The sequence below is a fragment of the Haliotis rufescens genome, unplaced genomic scaffold (assembly GCF_023055435.1).
Source record: "Haliotis rufescens isolate VD_foot unplaced genomic scaffold, xgHalRufe1.0.p SCAF_180, whole genome shotgun sequence".
Lineage (NCBI taxonomy): Eukaryota > Metazoa > Mollusca > Gastropoda > Lepetellida > Haliotidae > Haliotis > Haliotis rufescens.
The window spans coordinates 125445-137156 of record NW_025963869.1 but is presented as its reverse complement, the minus strand read 5'-3'; the positions used below and the strand labels follow the sequence as shown (position 1 = coordinate 137156).

Genomic DNA, 11712 nt, shown 5'->3' with positions numbered 1-11712 from the left:
CAGGCTCATTGACTTGGTTGATTGCATGTCCTGGAATCTCCTTTAAGTGTATCGATGCTCATGGTGTCGACCACTGGATTGTCTGATCCAGACTCCATTATTTACAGAAGCTGTCATAATTATAGCTGGAATATTGGAATAGTGTGGCGACAACACCCATACAAACCTGAAATAGCTATAAAAAGATAACTTATGGTATATGTCTACAAGAACACACACCATTGAATGTGTTAAATATTTACTTTTCTTTATAGACAAATTTGTTTATTATTTGTGAGTCTTATGTCACTAAGAATAGATTGTGTTAATCTAGTCGTCAGGACATGCTGTATTATATTCTGACACCCTGAGGGAATTTGGGGTTACAATTAATCCCATCAACAAGGGTAGATCAACTCAGTGGCCAGGTTCACAGCCTGTCGTACCGGCACTGGATTGTCTGGTCCAGATATGATTATTTACAGACTTTTTGAATATTGCTGAGTGGATCCTGTTGTACCCACACATCTTGGGTCGTTACTCGTAATATCAATCACTGGATTGTCTGGTCCAGATGTGATTATTTGCAGACTATTGGAATTTTTGCCTAGTGTAGCCTGTCGTACCCACACAGCGTGGGTCGTTACTCGTAATATCAATCACTGGATTGTCTGGTCCAGATGTGATTATTTGCAGACTATTGGAATTTTTGCCTAGTGTAGCCTGTCGTACCCACACAGCGTGGGTTGTTACTCGTAATATCAATCACTGGATTGTCTGGTCCAGATACGAATATTTACAGACTGTTGGAATTTTTGCCTAGTGTAGCCTGTCGTACCCACACAGCGTGGGTCGTTACTCGTAATATCAATCACTGGATTGTCTGGTCCAGATGTGATTATTTGCAGACTATTGGAATTTTTGCCTAGTGTAGCCTGTCGTACCCACACAGCGTGGGTCGTTTCTCGTAATATCAATCACTGGATTGTCTGGTCCAGATACGAATATTTACAGACTGTTGGAATTTTTGCCTAGTGTAGCCTGTCGTACCCACACAGCGTGGGTCGTTACTCGTAATATCAATCACTGGATTGTCTGGTCCAGATGTGATTATTTACAGACTGTTGGAATTTTTGCCTAGTGTAGCCTGTCGTACCCACACAGCGTGGGTCGTTACTGTAATATCAATCACCGGATTGTCTGGTCCAGATGTGATTATTTGCAGACTATTGGAATTTTTGCCTAGTGTAGCCTGTCGTACCCACACAGCGTGGGTTGTTACTCGTAATATCAATCACTGGATTGTCTGGTCCAGATACGAATATTTACAGACTGTTGGAATTTTTGCCTAGTGTAGCCTGTCGTACCCACACAGCGTGGGTCGTTACTCGTAATATCAATCACTGGATTGTCTGGTCCAGATGTGATTATTTACAGACTGTTGGAATTTTTGCCTAGTGTAGCCTGTCGTACCCACACAGCGTGGGTCGTTACTCGTAATATCAATCACTGGATTGTCTGGTCCAGATGTGATTATTTACAGACTGTTGGAATTTTTGCCTAGTGTAGCCTGTCGTACCCACACAGCGTGGGTCGTTACTCGTAATATCAATCGCTGGATTGTCTGGTCCAGATGTTACTATTTGCAGGTTAAAGTTCTCCTCTTGAGAGGGTCAAGTGGTCAAATAGCCTGTATACTGACCAGATACATCATAGCATGGGTAGATTTAGATTACAGGGTGTCTTAAGGGTGTTTTGTGTTGTTTCTGGTTAAAGTCCTCCTCTTGAGATTGGTCAAGTGGTCAAATAGACTGTATACTGACCAGATTCATCATAGCATGGGTAGATTTAGATTACAGGGTGTCTTAAGGGTGTTTTGTGTTGTTTCTGGTTAAAGTCCTCCTCTTGAGAGGGTCAAGTGGTCAAAAAGACTGTGTATACTGACCAGATACATCATAGCATTGCTAGATTTAGATTTACAGGGTGTCTTAAGGGTGTTTTGTGTTGTTTCTGGTTAAAGTCCTTCTCTTGAAATGGGTCAAGTAGTCAAATAGACTGTGTATACTGACCAGATACCTCATAGCATGGTCAGATTTAGATTACAGGGTGTCTTCAGGGTGTTTTGTGTTGTTTCTGGTTAAGATCCACCTCTTGAGAGGGTCAAGTAGTCAAATAGACTGTGTATACTGACCAAATACCTCATAGCATGGTCAGATTTAGATTATGGGGTGTCTTAAGGGTGTTTTGTGTTGTTTCTGGTTAAAGTCCTCCTCTTGAGATGGGTCAAGTGGTCAAATAGACTGTGTATACTGACCAGATACCTCATAGCATGGTCAGATTTAGATTATGGGGTGTCTTCAGGGTGTTTTGTGTTGTTTCTGGTTAAGATCCACCTCTTGAGAGGGTCAAGTGGTCAAATAGACTGTATACTGACCAGATTCATAGCATGGGTAGATTTAGATTATGGGGTGTCTTCAGGGTGTTTTGTGTTGTTTCTGGTTAAAGTCCTCCTCTTGAAATGGGTCAAGTGGTCAAATAGACTGTGTATACTGACCACATATGTCATAGCATGGTCAGATTTAGATTACAGGGTGTCTTCAGGGTGTTTTGTGTTGTTTCTGGTTAAAGTCCTCCTCTTGAGATGGGTCAAGTGGTCAAATAGACTGTGTATACTGACCAGATACCTCATAGCATGGTCAGATTTAGATTATGGGGTGTCTTAAGGGTGTTTTGTGTTGTTTCTGGTTAAAGTCCTCCTCTTGAGATGGGTCAAGTAGTCAAATAGACTATGAATACTTACCAGATACATCATAGCATGGTTAGATTTAGATTTACAGGGTGTCTTAAGGGTGTTTTGTGTTGTTTCTGGTTAAAGTCCTCCTCTTGAGATGGGTCAAGTGGTCAAATAGACTGTGTATACTGACCAGATACCTCATAGCATGGTCAGATTTAGACTATGGGGTGTCTTCAGGGTGTTTTGTGTTGTTTCTGGTTAAAGTCCTCCTCTTGAGATGGGTCAAGTGGTCAAATAGACTATGTATACTGACCAGATACCTCATAGCATGGTCAGATTTAGATTATGGGGTGTCTTCAGGGTGTTTTGTGTTGTTTCTGGTTAAGATTCACCTCTTGAGATGGGTCAAGTAGTCAAACAGACTGTATACTGACCAGATACCTCATAGCATAGGTCGTTTCTGGCTAAAGTCCTCCCCAAATCCACACAGATGACAAATCCACACAGATGACATATCTACACAGAGGACAGATTCACCCAAGGGTCCAGCACCTGACATCCACCAGTTTCTACCAGGTTTATGAGTGGCGTTGCTCCAGACAACTGGTTGATATGTCTGTGAGTACCAAGTATGCTGCCTCAAAGTCTTCGCAGGTTTGCCATGTTTGAGCTGAGGGGTTTGCTCCAATTATTCATAAAGATGGAGATGTCATGTAGCTGGAATATCTGTGACTGTGACAAACAAACAACAGTTTCTCAACTGTAGACAAGGGGGAGGTAATTTGCAACATTGGTGGAAGAGTAAGCTCCCTTCGGTCTGTTGTTCTGAGGAGGATATTTGAAATTATTTTCTTGACCCTGACCATTATTTTTTATTTGTTGGATCACAGATTGTCAAAGTCAGACATCTGAGTTGGGATCAGCCAGGATCAGCTGCACATTGGAAGCCCGCGCCATTCCCCAGACCCTTTGGTAGACTGTTTATCCTGGAAGAACAAGATTGTGTCGACAGGGTGGTCTCTACATCTTGACTTGTTTGCAATGTGTCTCGAGCACAAGCTCCCCATCCCTGTAAGTCCAGTACTCACTCACTCACTCACTCACTCACTCACTCACTGGACATGGGTCAAGTGGTAAAAAATACTCTGTTCTGTGATCAGATACATCATAGCATGGGTAGGTACAGATTACAGGTTGTCAAGGGTGGTTTGTGGTGTTTCTTGTCATTCTCTGGACATGGATCAAGAGGTCAAATAGACTGTTTTATAATGATGTGAGGTGAAAGTGGGGTTTAACATCACATGCTTATATAGCAACAAGCATGGATGTGTGTGTGTGTGTGTGTGTGTGTGTGTGTGTGTGTGTGTGTGTGCCAATTTTATTGTGGTATCCCACTGACATACCATTTCGCACTTTAACATGAATCTGCAACTCAGACACAGGATACTGACTCGAAGAGAACCAGTCCTTGTTTTAGCCCCTTATTGCCTAGCACCAGGCAGGGTAACAACAAGTCCCATTCTTTAATGTCCTTGGTATGACAGGGTTACATATCAAACCCCCGGCCTTTCGCCCTTTGGGCAGACGCTCTATCCACTAAACCACGGAGGAGGTTCTGTTGTTTAGTGGTCAGATACATCATAGCATGAGTAGACTTAGATTACAGGGTGTCTTAAGGGTGGTTTGTGGTGTTTATAGTTAAAGTCATATAGTTTCGCACTTCGGGCAGACGCTCTACCCACCAGCCCACGGAGGAGGTTCTGTTGTTTAGTGGTCAGATACATCACAGCATGAGTAGATTTAGATTACAGGGTGTCTAACTCTTTCAACACTGTAGGCCAGTAGACCAGCAAAGATGTCATGACTCCCCAGGCACCATAGGCTGGTCTACCAGCCAGCGTGTATACAAGTAAACAACAACAAATAAGTATACATCCTATACTCGCGTTAACAAGTCATGTGACTACCAGAAACAAGAGTTGATGTATTATGGGGTGTTTATTTAGAAAGTTTCTGTAGACAGCTGAATTTTCTTAAAGTAAACTTTGCATTGCAATTTGACTTTGTACACGCATCTGTAATGGCTGCGAGTCATGATTCAGATAGCGATGAGCTGTCAGACAATGATTTCATTGAATTTGTTGGTGGTTTTGATATGCTTGAACTAAATCCTGAGGGTGAACGGGAAATTCGCGAACTTGTCTGGTCCACACTCAATTATTTACAGACCGCCGTCATATAACTGGAATATACTGAGTGTAGCTTTGAACAACAAACAAACAAAATAAATATATGTATGTGTGTTACTTGATGCATGTCATCGTATTCCAATTGCTTGGATCGATGCTCTTGATGTCAGTCACTGGACTGTCTGGTCGATTATTTACAGATCACCGTCATATAGCTGAAATATTGCTGTTTGTAGCATAAACAATCTAAACAGTCCCCCTTTCTATTAGGGGGCATGTTTTTTTTTATATAGTTCAGCTCAACCTGATCTCAAATACAATATCATAGAACCAAACAAGTCATCAAAGTGTTATTTTTAGAAAAAAATTCATGTAAGGTGAAGAATAATCCAAGGGAGATAATCCACACATTCAACACCTGTCAGTCAACCTCCTACTATCACCTGTGCCATCTAGTGTTTGAAAACATGTTAGTTCGCTGTCTGTGTATGATATTGGATAGTAAAGTGATTTATTTCAGCCTTTTGTATTTTTTCCTCTCTTTTTTTCACTCGTCTTGCTAACCAAGGTTAACAAGAAGATATTTTTGGGGTGTTGCTGCTGCAAAATATGAACTTTTATTATTATTATTCTAGGATCAAATATAACATTCATATAACTCAAAGGCATTCATATTTCAACTATTCAACAAGAAAAACTGTTAAAATCCTTTGTTATATTTTCAGGCGAAGAAAACTGCCACATCCAAGGGAGATAATCCACTTTCATCGCACTTGCCAATCAAGCTCCTTCAGTAACCTTTGCTGTCTAGTGATGTAAGAATAATAAATCCTATTGTCTTTGTATGCTACATGATAATATTCTAATTTGTTTCATCCTTTTTGTGTTATTTCTCATATTTCCTTACCTTGGCTAACCAGTTTACCTGACCTAACGAGTATACCTCAAGTAGGCAGCAGCAGCAGCAGCCATTACACCCCTGTTCTGTTGTTCCATTGAAAAATATTACACAACAAGGTTAAATAGCAATCATGTTACCAAAATGAAACGTATTATTTGACAAATATTTTATTTATTGTTTCAGGTCCATGTCAATTCTCACCTGTGCAACACCTGGGTCACCTACTTTCCTCCATCTTCCCGAGGCAAGGGAATTAACTCATTATGCAAGTCCTGTTTCCACCCTTACCGAACTATGTTGGAATTTCATGGCTCGATCATAGCACCACCAGTGGCAATTCCGTGTTATGGCCCTACTATGTCCTTCCAACTGACCAGTCAGTTTCCACCTCCCTCTCATATCACTTCCATTTGCTTCAAACAATATGGCGGCGCACAGTCAAGATGATCTGATCAATAATCAAGACCTATATTGTAATAAAATGGGTCTTCGCCCAGTTGACGGTACACATGCTTTTGAAATCCTGCTGTTAAACGAAAACTGCACGATGGAATCCATGTTGTTTACGAACCGATTTTCTAGTTTCTTACACGATTTTGATTGGATTATGCAAAGACTCATTAGTCCAGCCACAATGTAACTCCAGAATTTCGAGCCTAGTTTATAGTCAGATAACTCCCTTGCCTCGGGAAGATGACTTTCCTCCTGCTGCCCGAAGATAAGAAAACATTAATTTGTCACTGTTATCACATTTTCTGTTACAGTCAATCTATTTATAGCTTCCTTATCTGTTACCTTGTCTGTTTTTCACTCATTGTTCACCTGTGATTACCTTTAATTAAAGAATGGTAGAAATTAAAACATTTTTTCATGAATTTTCAAGTACTACTCAAACATAAATATACCAGAACACTAAAGAAACAGGAATACTTTTCTTCAACAAGTCTCTGGGAACTTGGTGTGCAGGCGTTCAATGGCTGTGGGAACTTGATGTACCAAGGGAAATAACTCTGGTTGGCTTATGTTGAAAGAGTTAAGGGTGTTTGTGCTGTGTCTGGTTAAAGGTTCTACGACACAAAATCAGAATCAGTTGTGCCCGAGCCTTTCGTGGCCTTTCGTGGTCTTGCGAATAATGAATTTCTTTTACAATCATGGAGTTTGATTAATTCCAGCTTTTTCTTTGCTGTCAGTCATTTTACTTACTGGGATTTCTTGTATGTCTTAGCTTTAAGTACTTTATTATGGCTTTTGCCAATCTCACCATCTATTTTTACTTTTTCCCTGACAGCACATCCAAGCCCTCATCGAAGTTTCCAAATTAACTTTGCCCGACTCTTGCAGTTGACACGATGGACAGCACTGTGGGCTCTACCATGGAAGTTACGAGTAAAGGTTGCATCACAAGGTAATGACTAGGGCATTCACTCACCCACCCACCACTTCATTCACCCCTTCACTCTCCCACCCACCCACCCACCCATTCACTCTCCCACCCACTCACCCACCCATTCACTCACCCACCCACCCCTTCAGCCATTCACTCAGGTGGTCAGGCTCGATGACTTGGTTGATGATGTCATCGTTTCCCAATTGCGTGGATTGATGCTCATGATGTCAGTCACTGGATTGTCTGGTCCAGACTTGATTATTTACAGACTGCCGTCATAAAGCTGGAATATTGCGGAGTGCGGCATAAAACAACAAACAAACCAGGGCGGGTGGATGAGTGATTGTTCACCTGGGTAGATGGGTGATTGTTCACCTGGGTGGATGTGTGATTGTTCACCTGGGTAGATGTGTGATTGTTCACCTGGGTAGATGTGTAATTGTTCACCTGGGTAGATGTGTGATTGTTCACCTGGGTAGATTGGTGATTGTTTACCTGGGTGGATGGGTGATTGTTCACCTGGGTAGATGGGTGATTGTTTACCTGGGTAGATGTGTGAGTGTTCACCTGGGTAGATGGGTGATTGTTCACCTGGGTAGATGGATGATTGTTCACCTGGGTGGATGTGTGATTGTTCACCTGGGTAGATGGATGATTGTTCACCTGGGTGGATGGGTGATTGTCCACCTGGGTAGATGTGTGATTGTTCACCTGGGTAGATGGATGATTGTTCACCTGGGTGGATGGGTGATTGTTCACCTGGGTGGATGTGTGATTGTTCACCTGGGTAGATGTGTGATTGTTCACCTGGGTAGATGTGTGATTGTTCACCTGGGTAGATGGATGATTGTTCACCTGGGTAGATGGGTGATTGTTTACCTGGGTAGATGGGTGATTGTTTACCTGAGTAGATGGATGATTGTTTACCTGAGTAGATGGATGATTGTTTACCTGGGTGGATGAGTGATTGTTTACCTGTGTTGATGGGTGATTGTTTACCTGGGTGGATGGGTGATTTTTTACCTTGGTAGATGGATGATTGTTTACCTGGGTGGATGGGTGATTGTTTACCTGGATAGATGGGGTGATTGTTTACCTGGGTGGATGCATGATTGTTTACCTGGATAGACTGGGTGATTGTTTACCTTGTTGATGGGTGATTGGTAACCTGGGTGATTGGATGGGTAATAGTCAATGGTCCGATGGTGAACAGTTCTGATTATGACCAATTAGACAAGGTGACGACATGTTTATATACACTTAATATAGCACCTACCTGACCTTTTTGCACCTAGAAACTTGCATATTTATCTGTAGGATAGTTTTTATCTGTCGTCTTTATCCTGCTGAGAAAGCTGTCAAAGCTTCAGTGATGTCAATGTCACTTGTTATGAAAATAATAAGAGGGGTAGTTCCTGTCTATCAGATCCTGATGTCCTGTTTGTCTTCACCTCTGATGTAGCCGGGGGGTTTCATTACCCAAGAATCACACACGAACTCAGGCATCAAAGTTGCGACTAAAACAGTCGCCAATTCAACCTAAATTTCAATTTGTCTACTGTCTAAAATTCAGAGGTAGCCGAATGACTACCTTGAAAAATATCTTGTGGCGACTAAATTCTATTGCTTCACATTTGAAGACACAAAAATAAATAATAGGTGATTGTGGAAAACATGTCTGCTTATAATTGTACTTCCGTATAATTCCTCCTTAAGTCGACAATGAACAGAAATACATAAATATCAATGTAATTAGTATTTTATTTCAGTTGACAATGCTCACTGGATAAGCAAGGATATACCTAAGTAATCTAGTAATATAAATTGCATCATTGTTTGAGTCACAAATTACAAAAATTCAGTTGTTTCCATGAATATACAATTTTAAGACAAGTGCTATAACTTGTACATATAATAGTTACTTGATAAAAGATGATTTCAAATGCTTTTGGCTACCTACGATATTGACTTGACTTCTTGATTTTACCACTGGCTACCTGGAAAAAAATGCTTGTAGCCTAAAGGCTACTTGGTAGAAATTTAAACTTGAGGCCTGGTACTGATTGTCCAGAACACTTTTACATGCCCTTTGGAGTGTTCAAATTAAGCATGAAAGTCAAGGGGTCTTTGTCATAACCCTAATGGTTAGATAACATTTTTCCATACAGATATTTGTGCATTTTATAAGGATGATTATGCACAGTAAGTGTTGATATGTGTTAATATGTATACATATTCTAAAAACTTGTGAAAACTGTACTGGAGGCCGCCTGGACCTCAAATACAATAAACTTCTGTTATTCTGTTATTCTGTTATTCAGTATGTATTGAAGAAGAGCAACAAGTTTACTCAGGTCTGAGTTTCAAATTCTCATTTCAGGTCTTGCCTGATGACACAGCTCCATGCCTGTGAACTCCCTATACCATGCTGTGCTGTGCTGTGCCGTGCCGTGCCGTGCCGTGCTGTGCCGTGTGTGTGCCGTGCCGTGCTGTGCCGTGCCGTGTGTGTGCTGTGCCATCCCGTGCCGTGCCACACAATATGTCTTAATGTAACAAGTCTGTCCCAGACTGGGTAGGTTCCCCTTTTAGAGTCTTGGAGTTAGGGAACCAGGGATAGGGTACAATGCCCCTTTTAGAGTCTTGGGGTTAGGGAACCATGGATAGGGTACAATGCCCCTTTTAGAGTCTTGGGGTTAGGGAACCAGGGATAGGGTACAATGCCCCTTTTAGAGTCTTGGGGTTAGGGAACCAGGGATAGGGTACAATGCCCCTTTTAGAGTCTTGGAGTTAGGGAACCTGGGATAGGGTACAATGCCCCTTTTAGAGTCTTGGGGTTAGGGAACCATGGATAGGGTACAATGCCCCTTTTAGAGTCTTGGGGTTAGGGAACCAGGGATAGGGTACAATGCCCCTTTTAGAGTCTTGGGGTTAGGGAACCAGGGATAGGGTACAATGCCCCTTTTAGATTCTTGGTGTTAGGGAACCAGGGATAGGGTACAATGCCCCTTTTAGAGTCTTGGGGTTAGGGAACCATGGATAGGGTACAATGCCCCTTTTAGAGTCTTGGGGTTAGGGAACCAGGGGTAGGGTACAATGCCCCTTTTAGAGTCTTGGGGTTAGGGAACCAGGGATAGGGTACAATGCCCCTTTTAGAGTCTTGGGGTTAGGGAACCAGGGATAGGGTACAATGCCCCTTTTAGAGTCTTGGTGTTAGGGAACCAGGGATAGGGTACAATGCCCCTTTTAGAGTCTTGGGGTTAGGGAACCATGGATAGGGTACAATGCCCCTTTTAGAGTCTTGAGGTTAGGGAACAAGGGATAGGGTACAATGCCCCTTTTAGAGTCTTGGTGTTAGGGAACTAGGGATAGGGTACAATGCCCCTTTAAAGTCTTGGGGTTAGGGAACCAGGGATAGGGTACAATGCCCCTTTTAGAGTCTTGGGGTTAGGGGACCAGGGATAGGGTACAATGCCCCTTTTAGAGTCTTGGGGTTAGGGAACCAGGGATAGGGTACAATGCACCTTTAAGGGTCTTCTTATGAACCATGTCAAACTGCACCAATCTGTCCACATCTGTCAACAACCCTGATTATCTGGAAAGATAAACATAAATAAAGAATTGAATGTTGAATGTTGAATGTTGTTTATCCTAGTTTCGAAAGCCTGCACACAGGCTACACTGGTGTGGTGAGAATCTTTTAACCCCTTGTATACAATGTATGATGGGGGAGGGGGTCCATTAGTGACGGAGTGTTTTGAATCTGACAGTCAGTCAATCAAAGATATATTTGTGTTTATGAGATGCATTATGTCAGACAAAGTTAGTTTACACGATATCTTTTGAATCACAGATATCGACATAGACATACAGTAAAATATGTTTATAACGAACACGCTTATAACGAACTGACGGATATAACGAACTGATTTTTTTGTCCCGACTATTTGCTATAGTTATGTTGTATATATGCTTATAACGAACTACGGTTATAACAAACTAAAGTTAGTGGTCCATTTGAGTTCGTTATAACCGTAGTTTACTGTATAGACATATAGACATATGCATATGGACACAGACATATAGACATAAACATATAGACATTGACATATAGACGTATACAAAAAGACACAGACATATAGACATATTGACATAGACATATAGACATATACATATAGACACAGACATATAGACAAATAGACACAGACATATAGACATAGACATAAGCATATAGACATTGACATTTGACTATAGACATAGACGTATAAACGTATACATATAAATATAGACATATACATATAGACAAATAGATACATAGACATACACATATAAACGTAGACATATACATATAGACATTGACATAGATGTATACACATATAAACATAGACATATACATATAGACACAGACATATAGACAAATAGACACAGACATATAGACATAGACATATAGACATAAACATATAGACATTGACATATGACTATAGACATAGACGTATAAACGTATACATATAAACATAGACATATA

The 11712-nt window shown here is 41.2% G+C and overlaps 1 long non-coding RNA gene across 3 annotated transcripts; it reads left to right on the top strand.

Annotated features, from left to right (window-relative positions):
• Nucleotides 1-1681: 1681 nt before the first annotated feature.
• Nucleotides 1682-6053, top strand: LOC124144725. 3 transcript variants are annotated; one of them, XR_007221916.1, is made up of 3 exons: nucleotides 1682-1700; nucleotides 5628-5717; nucleotides 5987-6053. It is a non-coding gene; the product is annotated as an uncharacterized LOC124144725 (long non-coding RNA). The 3 variants fall into 3 exon arrangements; XR_007221915.1 differs by lacking the exon at nucleotides 1682-1700 and adding an exon at nucleotides 3285-3784; XR_007221914.1 differs by lacking the exon at nucleotides 1682-1700 and adding an exon at nucleotides 3802-3889.
• The last annotated feature ends 5659 nt before the right edge of the window (nucleotides 6054-11712 follow it).